Below are 16,231 nucleotides of genomic sequence, written 5' to 3' on the forward strand. Positions count from 1 at the left end.
ACTACCACCGCACAGCCGCTGCTCGCAACGCCGCGCTGTGTCGGCTTCCCGCCCGCCGGCAGTGGCCCACGGTGATAGTAGCTGTAGGCGCTTTACGAGGTAGGAGGTGTGCATTCGGGCAGCGCCTCCACGCACGCTGCGTCTTTGGGCAAGGCTCGTCGCCGCGGCCGCAACGTTACTCACACAATAGTGACGAGCGGTCGCTTTGAGGCAGTGTAGTGGGGGACTCCGCGTGTGTAGCACTTTTTTCGGTTGTATCCGACGTCGCTGGGTGGCAATCCCACTTTCCCTGCAGACAGCTGCTCGGGAATATGCTCGGGAAGCACGGACGTCATCGGACGTCCGCCCCCCAACAAATGCAACTAACAAAATGAGAACAACAACTAAAAAAGTGGTAGGTTGTTCGACTACCACGCGGGCGGCCCGGCTTCGATTCCCGCCGATGCATCGTTTTGCTGTTCTCGCTATAGTGCTGCCGCGCCGATTGCTCGCTTGAGGTGCGCCAGCCTCAGGAATGTATAGCAGGATTCGCTGTGAGAAGAACCAAACATGCAGCACGCAAGAGACCCTACTTGGACGGCCGCGTGCTGTTACTGAACTCCAGCGTCGGCCTGGCCCTACAGGCCGCTGTGTTCAGGTGCCGCAAGGGCGATGTACTATAACCTCAGGCAGTGCTGCTTTCCGTCGTTAAAAAAGCTGCGGCAGCAGTTTACTCTAGCAAGTCGGGAAAGCACGCGTAGCGACACAACAGATTCCTGAGAAAGCGCAAACTGTCTATCTCTAATATGTGAGACTTACCAAGATTCCTGGGATGATGGTTGCAACGAGCCTCGGTAGCGCAGTAGGTAGCGCGTAAGTCTCATAATCTTAAGGTCGTGAGTTCGATCCTCACCCGGGGCATTTAATTTGCTGTACATCACGGCTGAATTAACGGCGTTGCTATTGCTAGTGAACGAACTTAATTGTCGTTTGTTATCCACAAGGAGTCCACGCCTCAGCGTCACAATGTTTACTTCCCATTATGGCAAGGTACAACTTTGATCATTCTCCTCCCTGTTATGAGTGAAATATGATGCAAACAGCAATGAATAGACAGTTTCGAGCTGTGCGCCATGCCAGTCTGCACGCGCAAAAATGCTCGCAAACAGAGAACAACACTGAGTCCGGATTCAGCACGAAATGCGAGAGGAGAGGGAGTAAATCTCACGTTTCTCGAGCAAATCCGGTGTGGTCTAGTGGCTAGGATACCTGGCTTTCACCCAGGAGGCCCGGGTTCGATTCCCGGTACCGGAAGGGAAGTTTTTGCGCACACGACCCTCCATCTTTTGGCCTTCCAACCTTCGTTTGTCGCCCTCCTTCCGGAGCTTCAACCGAACGTAATCGGGGGAAGCAGGCACAGGATGCAATTACTGTCAGCACCGGGATAAAGGGAGAAGAGGCACTGGTCCGCTGTTGGGGTGCTACCAGCGTCAGTGGGAAGTCGGTGAAGTCGCCAGTTGCGCCAGAAGCCAGCAATTACCGTAGTACGCCTACACACGCGTTCCAGTTATTCACATTGCTTGCAGTCGCTCCATGCACAACAAGCGTGAACCCGGATAGCTCAGTCGGTAGAGCATTAGGCTTTTAACCTAAGGGTCCAGGGTTCGAATCCCTGTTCGTGCGAAGATTTTAACGCTTCCGTAATGGCTCGTCTCGTAGCGCTGGTAGCCCTGCCGTAATCAGTGCACCGAGTTCGTTTCCTGTCAACATTCTGCGCAGACCGGTTGCATTTTTCACGATTCGAGGGAAGCTTTAGCTACGAGCAGTCGTGGCCGAGTGGTTAAGGCGTCTGACTAGAAATCAGATTCCCTCTGGGAGCGTAGGTTCGAGTCCTACCGACTGCGTCGGTTTTTTTATTTTTTGTTTCAGAAGAGAGAGCAGAAAATTTCGCAGTTTGCCTGTCGTTCTGGTACCCTCGCTACACCTCACCTCTCACAGTCGTTTATAGCGCCTGTCCTTTTGATAAGGGCGAATTCCAAGCGTCAGCTTTCGCGTCAGCCGAGCAAAGTCGGGACAAGTCGGGACATACTACAGGATGGCCTGCGTGAAGACCCGGAAAGAAACCGTAATTCAACAGCACGTGGCTCACATACTCATACGCATAGATTTGCGCCCGTTGCGGTGGCCGGGAATCGAACGCGGCTCCAACTGCTCGGAAGGCAACTATGCTCACCATTACACTACCACCGCACAGCCGCTGCTCGCAACGCCGCGCTGTGTCGGCTTCCCGCCCGCCGGCAGTGGCCCACGGTGATAGTAGCTGTAGGCGCTTTACGAGGTAGGAGGGTGCATTCGGGCAGCGCCTCCCACGCACGCTGCGTCTTTGGGCAAGGCTCGTCGCCGCGGCCGCAACGTTACTCACACAATAGTGACGAGCGGTCGCTTTGAGGCAGTGTAGTGGGGGACTCCGCGTGTGTAGCACTTTTTTTCGGTTGTATCCGACGTCGCTGGGTGGCAATCCCACTTTCCCTGCAGACAGCTGCTCGGGAATATGCTCGGGAAGCACGGACGTCATCGGACGTCCGCCCCCAACAAATGCAACTAACAAAATGAGAACAACAACTAAAAAAGTGGTAGGTTGTTCGACTACCACGCGGGCGGCCCGGCTTCGATTCCCGGCCGATGCATCGTTTTGCTGTTCTCGCTATAGTGCTGCCGCGCCGATTGCTCGCTTGAGGTGCGCCAGCCTCAGGAATGTATAGCAGGATTCGCTGTGAGAAGAACCAAACATGCAGCACGCAAGAGACCCTACTTGGACGGCCGCGTGCTGTTACTGAACTCCAGCGTCGGCCTGGCCCTACAGGCCGCTGTGTTCAGGTGCCGCAAGGGCGATGTACTATAACCTCAGGCAGTGCTGCTTTCCGTCGTCAAAAAGCTGCGGCAGCAGTTTCACTCTAGCAAGTCGGGAAAGCACGCGTAGCGACACAACAGATTCCTGAGAAAGCGCAAACTGTCTATCTCTAATATGTGAGACTTACCAAGATTCCTGGGATGATGGTTGCAACGAGCCTCGGTAGCGCAGTAGGTAGCGCGTAAGTCTCATAATCTTAAGGTCGTGAGTTCGATCCTCACCCGGGGCATGTTAATTTGCTGTACATCACGGCTGAATTAACGGCGTTGCTATTGCTAGTGAACGAACTTAATTGTCGTTTGTTATCCACAAGGAGTCCACGCCTCAGCGTCACAATGTTTACTTCCCATTATGGCAAGGTACAACTTTGATCATTCTCCTCCCCTGTTATGAGTGAAATATGATGCAAAACAGCAATGAATAGACAGTTTCGAGCTGTGCGCCATGCCAGTCTGCACGCGCAAAAATGCTCGCAAACAGAGAACAACACTGAGTCCGGATTCAGCACGAAATGCGAGAGGAGAGGGAGTAAATCTCACGTTTCTCGAGCAAATCCGGTGTGGTCTAGTGGCTAGGATACCTGGCTTTCACCCAGGAGGCCCGGGGTTCGATTCCCGGTACCGGAAGGGAAGTTTTTGCGCACACGACCCTCCATCTTTTGGCCTTCCAACCTTCGTTTGTCGCCCTCCTTCCGAGCTTCAAACCGAACGTAATCGGGGGAAGCAGGCACAGGATGCAATTACTGTCAGCACCGGGATAAAGGGAGAAGAGGCACTGGTCCGCTGTTGGGGTGCTACCAGCGTCAGTGGGAAGTCGGTGAAGTCGCCAGTTGCGCCAGAAGCCAGCAATTACCGTAGTACGCCTACACACGCGTTCCAGTTATTCACATTGCTTGCAGTCGCTCCATGCACAACAAGCGTGAACCCGGATAGCTCAGTCGGTAGAGCATTAGGCTTTTAACCTAAGGGTCCAGGGTTCGAATCCCTGTTCGTGCGAAGATTTTAACGCTTCCGTAATGGCTCGTCTCGTAGCGCTGGTAGCCCTGCCGTAATCAGTGCACGAGTTCGTTTCCTGTCAACATTCTGCGCAGACCGGTTGCATTTTTCACGATTCGAGGGAAGCTTTAGCTACGAGCAGTCGTGGCCGAGTGGTTAAGGCGTCTGACTAGAAATCAGATTCCCTCTGGGAGCGTAGGTTCGAGTCCTACCGACTGCGTCGGTTTTTTTATTTTTTGTTTCAGAAGAGAGAGCAGAAAATTTCGCAGTTTGCCTGTCGTTCTGGTACCTCGCTACACCTCACCTCTCACAGTCGTTTATAGCGCCTGTCCTTTTGATAAGGGCGAATTCCAAGCGTCAGCTTTCGCGTCAGCCGAGCAAAGTCGGGACAAGTCGGGACATACTACAGGATGGCCTGCGTGGAGCGACGACGGAAAGAAAACGTTAATTCAACAGCACGTGGCTCACATACTCATACGCATAGATTTGCGCCCGTTGCGGTGGCCGGGAATCGAACGCGGCTCAACTGCTCGGAAGGCAACTATGCTCACCATTACACTACCACCGCACAGCCGCTGCTCGCAACGCCGCGCTGTGTCGGCTTCCCGCCCGCCGGCAGTGGCCCACGGTGATAGTAGCTGTAGGCGCTTTACGAGGTAGGAGGGTGCATTCGGGCAGCGCCTCCACGCACGCTGCGTCTTTGGGCAAGGCTCGTCGCCGCGGCCGCAACGTTACTCACACAATAGTGACGAGCGGTCGCTTTGAGGCAGTGTAGTGGGGGACTCCGCGTGTGTAGCACTTTTTTCGGTTGTATCCGACGTCGCTGGGTGGCAATCCCACTTTCCCTGCAGACAGCTGCTCGGGAATATGCTCGGGAAGCACGGACGTCATCGGACGTCCGCCCCCAACAAATGCAACTAACAAAATGAGAACAACAACTAAAAAAGTGGTAGGTTGTTCGACTACCACGCGGGCGGCCCGGCTTCGATTCCCGGCCGATGCATCGTTTTGCTGTTCTCGCTATAGTGCTGCCGCGCCGATTGCTCGCTTGAGGTGCGCCAGCCTCAGGAATGTATAGCAGGATTCGCTGTGAGAAGAACCAAACATGCAGCACGCAAGAGACCCTACTTGGACGGCCGCGTGCTGTTACTGAACTCCAGCGTCGGCCTGGCCCTACAGGCCGCTGTGTTCAGGTGCCGCAAGGGCGATGTACTATAACCTCAGGCAGTGCTGCTTTCCGTCGTTAAAAAAGCTGCGGCAGCAGTTTACTCTAGCAAGTCGGGAAAGCACGCGTAGCGACACAACAGATTCCTGAGAAAGCGCAAACTGTCTATCTCTAATATGTGAGACTTACCAAGATTCCTGGGATGATGGTTGCAACGAGCCTCGGTAGCGCAGTAGGTAGCGCGTAAGTCTCATAATCTTAAGGTCGTGAGTTCGATCCTCACCCGGGGCATTTAATTTGCTGTACATCACGGCTGAATTAACGGCGTTGCTATTGCTAGTGAACGAACTTAATTGTCGTTTGTTATCCACAAGGAGTCCACGCCTCAGCGTCACAATGTTTACTTCCCATTATGGCAAGGTACAACTTTGATCATTCTCCTCCCCTGTTATGAGTGAAATATGATGCAAACAGCAATGAATAGACAGTTTCGAGCTGTGCGCCATGCCAGTCTGCACGCGCAAAAATGCTCGCAAACAGAGAACAACACTGAGTCCGGATTCAGCACGAAATGCGAGAGGAGAGGGAGTAAATCTCACGTTTCTCGAGCAAATCCGGTGTGGTCTAGTGGCTAGGATACCTGGCTTTCACCCAGGAGGCCCGGGTTCGATTCCCGGTACCGGAAGGGAAGTTTTTGCGCACACGACCCTCCATCTTTTGGCCTTCCAACCTTCGTTTGTCGCCCTCCTTCCGGAGCTTCAACCGAACGTAATCGGGGGAAGCAGGCACAGGATGCAATTACTGTCAGCACCGGGATAAAGGGAGAAGAGGCACTGGTCCGCTGTTGGGGTGCTACCAGCGTCAGTGGGAAGTCGGTGAAGTCGCCAGTTGCGCCAGAAGCCAGCAATTACCGTAGTACGCCTACACACGCGTTCCAGTTATTCACATTGCTTGCAGTCGCTCCATGCACAACAAGCGTGAACCCGGATAGCTCAGTCGGTAGAGCATTAGGCTTTTAACCTAAGGGTCCAGGGTTCGAATCCCTGTTCGTGCGAAGATTTTAACGCTTCCGTAATGGCTCGTCTCGTAGCGCTGGTAGCCCTGCCGTAATCAGTGCACCGAGTTCGTTTCCTGTCAACATTCTGCGCAGACCGGTTGCATTTTTCACGATTCGAGGGAAGCTTTAGCTACGAGCAGTCGTGGCCGAGTGGTTAAGGCGTCTGACTAGAAATCAGATTCCCTCTGGGAGCGTAGGTTCGAGTCCTACCGACTGCGTCGGTTTTTTTATTTTTTGTTTCAGAAGAGAGAGCAGAAAATTTCGCAGTTTGCCTGTCGTTCTGGTACCTCGCTACACCTCACCTCTCACAGTCGTTTATAGCGCCTGTCCTTTTGATAAGGGCGAATTCCAAGCGTCAGCTTTCGCGTCAGCCGAGCAAAGTCGGGACAAGTCGGGACATACTACAGGATGGCCTGCGTGGAGCGACGACGGAAAGAAAACGTTAATTCAACAGCACGTGGCTCACATACTCATACGCATAGATTTGCGCCCGTTGCGGTGGCCGGGAATCGAACGCGGCTCAACTGCTCGGAAGGCAACTATGCTCACCATTACACTACCACCGCACAGCCGCTGCTCGCAACGCCGCGCTGTGTCGGCTTCCCGCCCGCCGGCAGTGGCCCACGGTGATAGTAGCTGTAGGCGCTTTACGAGGTAGGAGGGTGCATTCGGGCAGCGCCTCCACGCACGCTGCGTCTTTGGGCAAGGCTCGTCGCCGCGGCCGCAACGTTACTCACACAATAGTGACGAGCGGTCGCTTTGAGGCAGTGTAGTGGGGGACTCCGCGTGTGTAGCACTTTTTTCGGTTGTATCCGACGTCGCTTTGTGGCAATCCCACTTTCCCTGCAGACAGCTGCTCGGGAATATGCTCGGGAAGCACGGACGTCATCGGACGTCCGCCCCCAACAAATGCAACTAACAAAATGAGAACAACAACTAAAAAAGTGGTAGGTTGTTCGACTACCACGCGGGCGGCCCGGCTTCGATTCCCGGCCGATGCATCGTTTTGCTGTTCTCGCTATAGTGCTGCCGCGCCGATTGCTCGCTTGAGGTGCGCCAGCCTCAGGAATGTATAGCAGGATTCGCTGTGAGAAGAACCAAACATGCAGCACGCAAGAGACCCTACTTGGACGGCCGCGTGCTGTTACTGAACTCCAGCGTCGGCCTGGCCCTACAGGCCGCTGTGTTCAGGTGCCGCAAGGGCGATGTACTATAACCTCAGGCAGTGCTGCTTTCCGTCGTTAAAAAAGCTGCGGCAGCAGTTTACTCTAGCAAGTCGGGAAAGCACGCGTAGCGACACAACAGATTCCTGAGAAAGCGCAAACTGTCTATCTCTAATATGTGAGACTTACCAAGATTCCTGGGATGATGGTTGCAACGAGCCTCGGTAGCGCAGTAGGTAGCGCGTAAGTCTCATAATCTTAAGGTCGTGAGTTCGATCCTCACCCGGGGCATTTAATTTGCTGTACATCACGGCTGAATTAACGGCGTTGCTATTGCTAGTGAACGAACTTAATTGTCGTTTGTTATCCACAAGGAGTCCACGCCTCAGCGTCACAATGTTTACTTCCCATTATGGCAAGGTACAACTTTGATCATTCTCCTCCCCTGTTATGAGTGAAATATGATGCAAACAGCAATGAATAGACAGTTTCGAGCTGTGCGCCATGCCAGTCTGCACGCGCAAAAATGCTCGCAAACAGAGAACAACACTGAGTCCGGATTCAGCACGAAATGCGAGAGGAGAGGGAGTAAATCTCACGTTTCTCGAGCAAATCCGGTGTGGTCTAGTGGCTAGGATACCTGGCTTTCACCCAGGAGGCCCGGGTTCGATTCCCGGTACCGGAAGGGAAGTTTTTGCGCACACGACCCTCCATCTTTTGGCCTTCCAACCTTCGTTTGTCGCCCTCCTTCCGGAGCTTCAACCGAACGTAATTGGGGGAAGCAGGCACAGGATGCAATTACTGTCAGCACCGGGATAAAGGGAGAAGAGGCACTGGTCCGCTGTTGGGGTGCTACCAGCGTCAGTGGGAAGTCGGTGAAGTCGCCAGTTGCGCCAGAAGCCAGCAATTACCGTAGTACGCCTACACACGCGTTCCAGTTATTCACATTGCTTGCAGTCGCTCCATGCACAACAAGCGTGAGCCCGGATAGCTCAGTCGGTAGAGCATTAGGCTTTTAACCTAAGGGTCCAGGGTTCGAATCCCTGTTCGTGCGAAGATTTTAACGCTTCCGTAATGGCTCGTCTCGTAGCGCTGGTAGCCCTGCCGTAATCAGTGCACCGAGTTCGTTTCCTGTCAACATTCTGCGCAGACCGGTTGCATTTTTCACGATTCGAGGGAAGCTTTAGCTACGAGCAGTCGTGGCCGAGTGGTTAAGGCGTCTGACTAGAAATCAGATTCCCTCTGGGAGCGTAGGTTCGAGTCCTACCGACTGCGTCGGTTTTTTTATTTTTTGTTTCAGAAGAGAGAGCAGAAAATTTCGCAGTTTGCCTGTCGTTCTGGTACCTCGCTACACCTCACCTCTCACAGTCGTTTATAGCGCCTGTCCTTTTGATAAGGGCGAATTCCAAGCGTCAGCTTTCGCGTCAGCCGAGCAAAGTCGGGACAAGTCGGGACATACTACAGGATGGCCTGCGTGGAGCGACGACGGAAAGAAAACGTTAATTCAACAGCACGTGGCTCACATACTCATACGCATAGATTTGCGCCCGTTGCGGTGGCCGGGAATCGAACGCGGCTCAACTGCTCGGAAGGCAACTATGCTCACCATTACACTACCACCGCACAGCCGCTGCTCGCAACGCCGCGCTGTGTCGGCTTCCCGCCCGCCGGCAGTGGCCCACGGTGATAGTAGCTGTAGGCGCTTTACGAGGTAGGAGGGTGCATTCGGGCAGCGCCTCCACGCACGCTGCGTCTTTGGGCAAGGCTCGTCGCCGCGGCCGCAACGTTACTCACACAATAGTGACGAGCGGTCGCTTTGAGGCAGTGTAGTGGGGGACTCCGCGTGTGTAGCACTTTTTTCGGTTGTATCCGACGTCGCTGGGTGGCAATCCCACTTTCCCTGCAGACAGCTGCTCGGGAATATGCTCGGGAAGCACGGACGTCATCGGACGTCCGCCCCCAACAAATGCAACTAACAAAATGAGAACAACAACTAAAAAAGTGGTAGGTTGTTCGACTACCACGCGGGCGGCCCGGCTTCGATTCCCGGCCGATGCATCGTTTTGCTGTTCTCGCTATAGTGCTGCCGCGCCGATTGCTCGCTTGAGGTGCGCCAGCCTCAGGAATGTATAGCAGGATTCGCTGTGAGAAGAACCAAACATGCAGCACGCAAGAGACCCTACTTGGACGGCCGCGTGCTGTTACTGAACTCCAGCGTCGGCCTGGCCCTACAGGCCGCTGTGTTCAGGTGCCGCAAGGGCGATGTACTATAACCTCAGGCAGTGCTGCTTTCCGTCGTTAAAAAAGCTGCGGCAGCAGTTTACTCTAGCAAGTCGGGAAAGCACGCGTAGCGACACAACAGATTCCTGAGAAAGCGCAAACTGTCTATCTCTAATATGTGAGACTTACCAAGATTCCTGGGATGATGGTTGCAACGAGCCTCGGTAGCGCAGTAGGTAGCGCGTAAGTCTCATAATCTTAAGGTCGTGAGTTCGATCCTCACCCGGGGCATTTAATTTGCTGTACATCACGGCTGAATTAACGGCGTTGCTATTGCTAGTGAACGAACTTAATTGTCGTTTGTTATCCACAAGGAGTCCACGCCTCAGCGTCACAATGTTTACTTCCCATTATGGCAAGGTACAACTTTGATCATTCTCCTCCCCTGTTATGAGTGAAATATGATGCAAACAGCAATGAATAGACAGTTTCGAGCTGTGCGCCATGCCAGTCTGCACGCGCAAAAATGCTCGCAAACAGAGAACAACACTGAGTCCGGATTCAGCACGAAATGCGAGAGGAGAGGGAGTAAATCTCACGTTTCTCGAGCAAATCCGGTGTGGTCTAGTGGCTAGGATACCTGGCTTTCACCCAGGAGGCCCGGGTTCGATTCCCGGTACCGGAAGGGAAGTTTTTGCGCACACGACCCTCCATCTTTTGGCCTTCCAACCTTCGTTTGTCGCCCTCCTTCCGGAGCTTCAACCGAACGTAATTGGGGGAAGCAGGCACAGGATGCAATTACTGTCAGCACCGGGATAAAGGGAGAAGAGGCACTGGTCCGCTGTTGGGGTGCTACCAGCGTCAGTGGGAAGTCGGTGAAGTCGCCAGTTGCGCCAGAAGCCAGCAATTACCGTAGTACGCCTACACACGCGTTCCAGTTATTCACATTGCTTGCAGTCGCTCCATGCACAACAAGCGTGAGCCCGGATAGCTCAGTCGGTAGAGCATTAGGCTTTTAACCTAAGGGTCCAGGGTTCGAATCCCTGTTCGTGCGAAGATTTTAACGCTTCCGTAATGGCTCGTCTCGTAGCGCTGGTAGCCCTGCCGTAATCAGTGCACCGAGTTCGTTTCCTGTCAACATTCTGCGCAGACCGGTTGCATTTTTCACGATTCGAGGGAAGCTTTAGCTACGAGCAGTCGTGGCCGAGTGGTTAAGGCGTCTGACTAGAAATCAGATTCCCTCTGGGAGCGTAGGTTCGAGTCCTACCGACTGCGTCGGTTTTTTTATTTTTTGTTTCAGAAGAGAGAGCAGAAAATTTCGCAGTTTGCCTGTCGTTCTGGTACCTCGCTACACCTCACCTCTCACAGTCGTTTATAGCGCCTGTCCTTTTGATAAGGGCGAATTCCAAGCGTCAGCTTTCGCGTCAGCCGAGCAAAGTCGGGACAAGTCGGGACATACTACAGGATGGCCTGCGTGGAGCGACGACGGAAAGAAAACGTTAATTCAACAGCACGTGGCTCACATACTCATACGCATAGATTTGCGCCCGTTGCGGTGGCCGGGAATCGAACGCGGCTCAACTGCTCGGAAGGCAACTATGCTCACCATTACACTACCACCGCACAGCCGCTGCTCGCAACGCCGCGCTGTGTCGGCTTCCCGCCCGCCGGCAGTGGCCCACGGTGATAGTAGCTGTAGGCGCTTTACGAGGTAGGAGGGTGCATTCGGGCAGCGCCTCCACGCACGCTGCGTCTTTGGGCAAGGCTCGTCGCCGCGGCCGCAACGTTACTCACACAATAGTGACGAGCGGTCGCTTTGAGGCAGTGTAGTGGGGGACTCCGCGTGTGTAGCACTTTTTTCGGTTGTATCCGACGTCGCTGGGTGGCAATCCCACTTTCCCTGCAGACAGCTGCTCGGGAATATGCTCGGGAAGCACGGACGTCATCGGACGTCCGCCCCCAACAAATGCAACTAACAAAATGAGAACAACAACTAAAAAAGTGGTAGGTTGTTCGACTACCACGCGGGCGGCCCGGCTTCGATTCCCGGCCGATGCATCGTTTTGCTGTTCTCGCTATAGTGCTGCCGCGCCGATTGCTCGCTTGAGGTGCGCCAGCCTCAGGAATGTATAGCAGGATTCGCTGTGAGAAGAACCAAACATGCAGCACGCAAGAGACCCTACTTGGACGGCCGCGTGCTGTTACTGAACTCCAGCGTCGGCCTGGCCCTACAGGCCGCTGTGTTCAGGTGCCGCAAGGGCGATGTACTATAACCTCAGGCAGTGCTGCTTTCCGTAAAAAAGCTGCGGCAGCAGTTTTACTCTAGCAAGTCGGGAAAGCACGCGTAGCGACACAACAGATTCCTGAGAAAGCGCAAACTGTCTATCTCTAATATGTGAGACTTACCAAGATTCCTGGGATGATGGTTGCAACGAGCCTCGGTAGCGCAGTAGGTAGCGCGTAAGTCTCATAATCTTAAGGTCGTGAGTTCGATCCTCACCCGGGGCATTTAATTTGCTGTACATCACGGCTGAATTAACGGCGTTGCTATTGCTAGTGAACGAACTTAATTGTCGTTTGTTATCCACAAGGAGTCCACGCCTCAGCGTCACAATGTTTACTTCACATTATGGCAAGGTACAACTTTGATCATTCTCCTCCCCTGTTATGAGTGAAATATGATGCAAACAGCAATGAATAGACAGTTTCGAGCTGTGCGCCATGCCAGTCTGCACGCGCAAAAATGCTCGCAAACAGAGAACAACACTGAGTCCGGATTCAGCACGAAATGCGAGAGGAGAGGGAGTAAATCTCACGTTTCTCGAGCAAATCCGGTGTGGTCTAGTGGCTAGGATACCTGGCTTTCACCCAGGAGGCCCGGGTTCGATTCCCGGTACCGGAAGGGAAGTTTTTGCGCACACGACCCTCCATCTTTTGGCCTTCCAACCTTCGTTTGTCGCCCTCCTTCCGGAGCTTCAACCGAACGTAATCGGGGGAAGCAGGCACAGGATGCAATTACTGTCAGCACCGGGATAAAGGGAGAAGAGGCACTGGTCCGCTGTTGGGGTGCTACCAGCGTCAGTGGGAAGTCGGTGAAGTCGCCAGTTGCGCCAGAAGCCAGCAATTACCGTAGTACGCCTACACACGCGTTCCAGTTATTCACATTGCTTGCAGTCGCTCCATGCACAACAAGCGTGAGCCCGGATAGCTCAGTCGGTAGAGCATTAGGCTTTTAACCTAAGGGTCCAGGGTTCGAATCCCTGTTCGTGCGAAGATTTTAACGCTTCCGTAATGGCTCGTCTCGTAGCGCTGGTAGCCCTGCCGTAATCAGTGCACCGAGTTCGTTTCCTGTCAACATTCTGCGCAGACCGGTTGCATTTTTCACGATTCGAGGGAAGCTTTAGCTACGAGCAGTCGTGGCCGAGTGGTTAAGGCGTCTGACTAGAAATCAGATTCCCTCTGGGAGCGTAGGTTCGAGTCCTACCGACTGCGTCGGTTTTTTTTATTTTTTGTTTCAGAAGAGAGAGCAGAAAATTTCGCAGTTTGCCTGTCGTTCTGGTACCTCGCTACACCTCACCTCTCACAGTCGTTTATAGCGCCTGTCCTTTTGATAAGGGCGAATTCCAAGCGTCAGCTTTCGCGTCAGCCGAGCAAAGTCGGGACAAGTCGGGACATACTACAGGATGGCCTGCGTGGAGCGACGACGGAAAGAAAACGTTAATTCAACAGCACGTGGCTCACATACTCATACGCATAGATTTGCGCCCGTTGCGGTGGCCGGGAATCGAACGCGGCTCAACTGCTCGGAAGGCAACTATGCTCACCATTACACTACCACCGCACAGCCGCTGCTCGCAACGCCGCGCTGTGTCGGCTTCCCGCCCGCCGGCAGTGGCCCACGGTGATAGTAGCTGTAGGCGCTTTACGAGGTAGGAGGGTGCATTCGGGCAGCGCCTCCACGCACGCTGCGTCTTTGGGCAAGGCTCGTCGCCGCGGCCGCAACGTTACTCACACAATAGTGACGAGCGGTCGCTTTGAGGCAGTGTAGTGGGGGACTCCGCGTGTGTAGCACTTTTTTCGGTTGTATCCGACGTCGCTGGGTGGCAATCCCACTTTCCCTGCAGACAGCTGCTCGGGAATATGCTCGGGAAGCACGGACGTCATCGGACGTCCGCCCCCAACAAATGCAACTAACAAAATGAGAACAACAACTAAAAAAGTGGTAGGTTGTTCGACTACCACGCGGGCGGCCCGGCTTCGATTCCCGGCCGATGCATCGTTTTGCTGTTCTCGCTATAGTGCTGCCGCGCCGATTGCTCGCTTGAGGTGCGCCAGCCTCAGGAATGTATAGCAGGATTCGCTGTGAGAAGAACCAAACATGCAGCACGCAAGAGACCCTACTTGGACGGCCGCGTGCTGTTACTGAACTCCAGCGTCGGCCTGGCCCTACAGGCCGCTGTGTTCAGGTGCCGCAAGGGCGATGTACTATAACCTCAGGCAGTGCTGCTTTTCCGTCGTTAAAAAAAGCTGCGGCAGCAGTTTACTCTAGCAAGTCGGGAAAGCACGCGTAGCGACACAACAGATTCCTGAGAAAGCGCAAACTGTCTATCTCTAATATGTGAGACTTACCAAGATTCCTGGGATGATGGTTGCAACGAGCCTCGGTAGCGCAGTAGGTAGCGCGTAAGTCTCATAATCTTAAGGTCGTGAGTTCGATCCTCACCCGGGGCATTTAATTTGCTGTACATCACGGCTGAATTAACGGCGTTGCTATTGCTAGCGAACGAACTTAATTGTCGTTTGTTATCCACAAGGAGTCCACGCCTCAGCGTCACAATGTTTACTTCCAATTATGGCAAGGTACAACTTTGATCATTCTCCTCCCCTGTTATGAGTGAAATATGATGCAAACAGCAATGAATAGACAGTTTCGAGCTGTGCGCCATGCCAGTCTGCACGCGCAAAAATGCTCGCAAACAGAGAACAACACTGAGTCCGGATTCAGCACGAAATGCGAGAGGAGAGGGAGTAAATCTCACGTTTCTCGAGCAAATCCGGTGTGGTCTAGTGGCTAGGATACCTGGACCTGGCTTTCACCCAGGAGGCCCGGGTTCGATTCCCGGTACCGGAAGGGAAGTTTTTGCGCACACGACCCTCCATGTTTTGGCCTTCCAACCTTCGTTTGTCGCCCTCCTTCCGGAGCTTCAACCGAACGTAATCGGGGGAAGCAGGCACAGGATGCAATTACTGTCAGCACCGGGATAAAGGGAGAAGAGGCACTGGTCCGCTGTTGGGGTGCTACCAGCGTCAGTGGGAAGTCGGTGAAGTCGCCAGTTGCGCCAGAAGCCAGCAATTACCGTAGTACGCCTACACACGCGTTCCAGTTATTCACATTGCTTGCAGTCGCTCCATGCACAACAAGCGTGAGCCCGGATAGCTCAGTCGGTAGAGCATTAGGCTTTTAACCTAAGGGTCCAGGGTTCGAATCCCTGTTCGGGCGAAGATTTTAACGCTTCCGTAATGGCTCGTCTCGTAGCGCTGGTAGCCCTGCCGTAATCAGTGCACCGAGTTCGTTTCCTGTCAACATTCTGCGCAGACCGGTTGCATTTTTCACGATTCGAGGGAAGCTTTAGCTACGAGCAGTCGTGGCCGAGTGGTTAAGGCGTCTGACTAGAAATCAGATTCCCTCTGGGAGCGTAGGTTCGAGTCCTACCGACTGCGTCGGTTTTTTTTATTTTTTGTTTCAGAAGAGAGAGCAGAAAATTTCGCAGTTTGCCTGTCGTTCTGGTACCCTCGCTACACCTCACCTCTCACAGTCGTTTATAGCGCCTGTCCTTTTGATAAGGGCGAATTCCAAGCGTCAGCTTTCGCGTCAGCCGAGCAAAGTCGGGACAAGTCGGGACATACTACAGGATGGCCTGCGTGGAGCGACGACGGAAAGAAAACGTTAATTCAACAGCACGTGGCTCACATACTCATACGCATAGATTTGCGCCCGTTGCGGTGGCCGGGAATCGAACGCGGCTCAACTGCTCGGAAGGCAACTATGCTCACCATTACACTACCACCGCACAGCCGCTGCTCGCAACGCTCCCGCCCGCCGCAGTGGCCCACGGTGATAGTAGCTGTAGGCGCTTTACGAGGGTAGGAGGGTGCATTCGGGCAGCGCCTCCACGCACGCTGCGTCTTTGGGCAAGGCTCGTCGCCGCGGCCGCAACGTTACTCACACAATAGTGACGAGCGGTCGCTTTGAGGCAGTGTAGTGGGGGACTCCGCGTGTGTAGCACTTTTTTCGGTTGTATCCGACGTCGCTGGGGTGGCAATCCCACTTTCCCCTGCAGACAGCTGCTCGGGAATATGCTCGGGAAGCACGGACGTCATCGGACGTCCCGCCCCCCAACAAATGCAACTAACAAAATGAGAACAACAACTAAAAAGGTGGTAGGTTGTTTCGCACTACCACGCGGGGCGGCCCGGCTTCGATTCCCGGCCGATGCATCGTTTTGCTGTTCTCGCCATAGTGCTGCCCGCGCCGATTGCTCGCTTGAGGTGCGCCAGCCTCAGGAATGTATAGCAGGATTCGCTGTGAGAAGAACCAAACATGCAGCACGCAAGAGACCCCTACTTGGACGGCCGCGTGCTGTTACTGAACTCCAGCGTCGGCCTGGCCCCTACAGGCCCGCCTGTGTTCAGGTGCCGCAAGGGCGATGTACTGTAACCTCAGGCAGTGCTGCTTTCCGT

General features: G+C 54.1%; 35 non-coding genes across 35 annotated transcripts; 28 read left to right on the forward strand and 7 right to left on the reverse strand.

Annotated features, from left to right (window-relative positions):
* The first annotated feature begins 827 nt into the window (after positions 1-827).
* Positions 828-900, forward strand: Trnam-cau (transfer RNA methionine (anticodon CAU)). The gene has a single exon. It is a non-coding gene; the product is annotated as a tRNA-Met (tRNA).
* A 321-nt stretch (positions 901-1,221) lies between these two features.
* Positions 1,222-1,293, forward strand: Trnae-uuc (transfer RNA glutamic acid (anticodon UUC)). Its single transcript has one exon. It is a non-coding gene; the product is annotated as a tRNA-Glu (tRNA).
* Positions 1,294-1,583: 290 nt separating this feature from the next.
* Trnak-uuu (transfer RNA lysine (anticodon UUU)) lies at positions 1,584-1,662 on the forward strand. Its single transcript has one exon. It is a non-coding gene; the product is annotated as a tRNA-Lys (tRNA).
* A 139-nt stretch (positions 1,663-1,801) lies between these two features.
* On the forward strand, positions 1,802-1,883 carry Trnas-aga (transfer RNA serine (anticodon AGA)). The gene has a single exon. It is a non-coding gene; the product is annotated as a tRNA-Ser (tRNA).
* A 273-nt stretch (positions 1,884-2,156) lies between these two features.
* Positions 2,157-2,229, reverse strand: Trnag-ucc (transfer RNA glycine (anticodon UCC)). Its single transcript has one exon. It is a non-coding gene; the product is annotated as a tRNA-Gly (tRNA).
* An 817-nt stretch (positions 2,230-3,046) lies between these two features.
* Trnam-cau (transfer RNA methionine (anticodon CAU)) lies at positions 3,047-3,119 on the forward strand. The gene has a single exon. It is a non-coding gene; the product is annotated as a tRNA-Met (tRNA).
* A 324-nt stretch (positions 3,120-3,443) lies between these two features.
* On the forward strand, positions 3,444-3,516 carry Trnae-uuc (transfer RNA glutamic acid (anticodon UUC)). Its single transcript has one exon. It is a non-coding gene; the product is annotated as a tRNA-Glu (tRNA).
* A 290-nt stretch (positions 3,517-3,806) lies between these two features.
* Positions 3,807-3,885, forward strand: Trnak-uuu (transfer RNA lysine (anticodon UUU)). The gene has a single exon. It is a non-coding gene; the product is annotated as a tRNA-Lys (tRNA).
* Positions 3,886-4,023: 138 nt separating this feature from the next.
* Trnas-aga (transfer RNA serine (anticodon AGA)) lies at positions 4,024-4,105 on the forward strand. Its single transcript has one exon. It is a non-coding gene; the product is annotated as a tRNA-Ser (tRNA).
* A 276-nt stretch (positions 4,106-4,381) lies between these two features.
* Trnag-ucc (transfer RNA glycine (anticodon UCC)) lies at positions 4,382-4,453 on the reverse strand. The gene has a single exon. It is a non-coding gene; the product is annotated as a tRNA-Gly (tRNA).
* An 815-nt stretch (positions 4,454-5,268) lies between these two features.
* On the forward strand, positions 5,269-5,341 carry Trnam-cau (transfer RNA methionine (anticodon CAU)). The gene has a single exon. It is a non-coding gene; the product is annotated as a tRNA-Met (tRNA).
* Positions 5,342-5,663: 322 nt separating this feature from the next.
* Positions 5,664-5,735, forward strand: Trnae-uuc (transfer RNA glutamic acid (anticodon UUC)). The gene has a single exon. It is a non-coding gene; the product is annotated as a tRNA-Glu (tRNA).
* A 290-nt stretch (positions 5,736-6,025) lies between these two features.
* On the forward strand, positions 6,026-6,104 carry Trnak-uuu (transfer RNA lysine (anticodon UUU)). The gene has a single exon. It is a non-coding gene; the product is annotated as a tRNA-Lys (tRNA).
* A 139-nt stretch (positions 6,105-6,243) lies between these two features.
* On the forward strand, positions 6,244-6,325 carry Trnas-aga (transfer RNA serine (anticodon AGA)). Its single transcript has one exon. It is a non-coding gene; the product is annotated as a tRNA-Ser (tRNA).
* Positions 6,326-6,601: 276 nt separating this feature from the next.
* On the reverse strand, positions 6,602-6,673 carry Trnag-ucc (transfer RNA glycine (anticodon UCC)). Its single transcript has one exon. It is a non-coding gene; the product is annotated as a tRNA-Gly (tRNA).
* An 815-nt stretch (positions 6,674-7,488) lies between these two features.
* Positions 7,489-7,561, forward strand: Trnam-cau (transfer RNA methionine (anticodon CAU)). The gene has a single exon. It is a non-coding gene; the product is annotated as a tRNA-Met (tRNA).
* A 322-nt stretch (positions 7,562-7,883) lies between these two features.
* On the forward strand, positions 7,884-7,955 carry Trnae-uuc (transfer RNA glutamic acid (anticodon UUC)). The gene has a single exon. It is a non-coding gene; the product is annotated as a tRNA-Glu (tRNA).
* Positions 7,956-8,251: 296 nt separating this feature from the next.
* On the forward strand, positions 8,252-8,324 carry Trnak-uuu (transfer RNA lysine (anticodon UUU)). The gene has a single exon. It is a non-coding gene; the product is annotated as a tRNA-Lys (tRNA).
* Positions 8,325-8,463: 139 nt separating this feature from the next.
* Trnas-aga (transfer RNA serine (anticodon AGA)) lies at positions 8,464-8,545 on the forward strand. The gene has a single exon. It is a non-coding gene; the product is annotated as a tRNA-Ser (tRNA).
* Positions 8,546-8,821: 276 nt separating this feature from the next.
* On the reverse strand, positions 8,822-8,893 carry Trnag-ucc (transfer RNA glycine (anticodon UCC)). The gene has a single exon. It is a non-coding gene; the product is annotated as a tRNA-Gly (tRNA).
* An 815-nt stretch (positions 8,894-9,708) lies between these two features.
* Positions 9,709-9,781, forward strand: Trnam-cau (transfer RNA methionine (anticodon CAU)). The gene has a single exon. It is a non-coding gene; the product is annotated as a tRNA-Met (tRNA).
* A 322-nt stretch (positions 9,782-10,103) lies between these two features.
* On the forward strand, positions 10,104-10,175 carry Trnae-uuc (transfer RNA glutamic acid (anticodon UUC)). The gene has a single exon. It is a non-coding gene; the product is annotated as a tRNA-Glu (tRNA).
* A 296-nt stretch (positions 10,176-10,471) lies between these two features.
* Trnak-uuu (transfer RNA lysine (anticodon UUU)) lies at positions 10,472-10,544 on the forward strand. Its single transcript has one exon. It is a non-coding gene; the product is annotated as a tRNA-Lys (tRNA).
* A 139-nt stretch (positions 10,545-10,683) lies between these two features.
* Trnas-aga (transfer RNA serine (anticodon AGA)) lies at positions 10,684-10,765 on the forward strand. The gene has a single exon. It is a non-coding gene; the product is annotated as a tRNA-Ser (tRNA).
* Positions 10,766-11,041: 276 nt separating this feature from the next.
* Positions 11,042-11,113, reverse strand: Trnag-ucc (transfer RNA glycine (anticodon UCC)). The gene has a single exon. It is a non-coding gene; the product is annotated as a tRNA-Gly (tRNA).
* An 812-nt stretch (positions 11,114-11,925) lies between these two features.
* Trnam-cau (transfer RNA methionine (anticodon CAU)) lies at positions 11,926-11,998 on the forward strand. The gene has a single exon. It is a non-coding gene; the product is annotated as a tRNA-Met (tRNA).
* A 322-nt stretch (positions 11,999-12,320) lies between these two features.
* On the forward strand, positions 12,321-12,392 carry Trnae-uuc (transfer RNA glutamic acid (anticodon UUC)). Its single transcript has one exon. It is a non-coding gene; the product is annotated as a tRNA-Glu (tRNA).
* Positions 12,393-12,688: 296 nt separating this feature from the next.
* Trnak-uuu (transfer RNA lysine (anticodon UUU)) lies at positions 12,689-12,761 on the forward strand. Its single transcript has one exon. It is a non-coding gene; the product is annotated as a tRNA-Lys (tRNA).
* Positions 12,762-12,900: 139 nt separating this feature from the next.
* Trnas-aga (transfer RNA serine (anticodon AGA)) lies at positions 12,901-12,982 on the forward strand. Its single transcript has one exon. It is a non-coding gene; the product is annotated as a tRNA-Ser (tRNA).
* A 277-nt stretch (positions 12,983-13,259) lies between these two features.
* Positions 13,260-13,331, reverse strand: Trnag-ucc (transfer RNA glycine (anticodon UCC)). The gene has a single exon. It is a non-coding gene; the product is annotated as a tRNA-Gly (tRNA).
* An 817-nt stretch (positions 13,332-14,148) lies between these two features.
* Trnam-cau (transfer RNA methionine (anticodon CAU)) lies at positions 14,149-14,221 on the forward strand. The gene has a single exon. It is a non-coding gene; the product is annotated as a tRNA-Met (tRNA).
* Positions 14,222-14,543: 322 nt separating this feature from the next.
* On the forward strand, positions 14,544-14,621 carry Trnae-uuc (transfer RNA glutamic acid (anticodon UUC)). Its single transcript has one exon. It is a non-coding gene; the product is annotated as a tRNA-Glu (tRNA).
* A 296-nt stretch (positions 14,622-14,917) lies between these two features.
* Positions 14,918-14,990, forward strand: Trnak-uuu (transfer RNA lysine (anticodon UUU)). Its single transcript has one exon. It is a non-coding gene; the product is annotated as a tRNA-Lys (tRNA).
* Positions 14,991-15,129: 139 nt separating this feature from the next.
* On the forward strand, positions 15,130-15,211 carry Trnas-aga (transfer RNA serine (anticodon AGA)). The gene has a single exon. It is a non-coding gene; the product is annotated as a tRNA-Ser (tRNA).
* Positions 15,212-15,489: 278 nt separating this feature from the next.
* On the reverse strand, positions 15,490-15,561 carry Trnag-ucc (transfer RNA glycine (anticodon UCC)). The gene has a single exon. It is a non-coding gene; the product is annotated as a tRNA-Gly (tRNA).
* Between the last annotated feature and the right edge of the window lie 670 nt (positions 15,562-16,231).

The sequence above is a fragment of the Schistocerca cancellata genome, unplaced genomic scaffold (assembly GCF_023864275.1).
Source record: "Schistocerca cancellata isolate TAMUIC-IGC-003103 unplaced genomic scaffold, iqSchCanc2.1 HiC_scaffold_370, whole genome shotgun sequence".
NCBI classification, from domain to species: domain Eukaryota; kingdom Metazoa; phylum Arthropoda; class Insecta; order Orthoptera; family Acrididae; genus Schistocerca; species Schistocerca cancellata.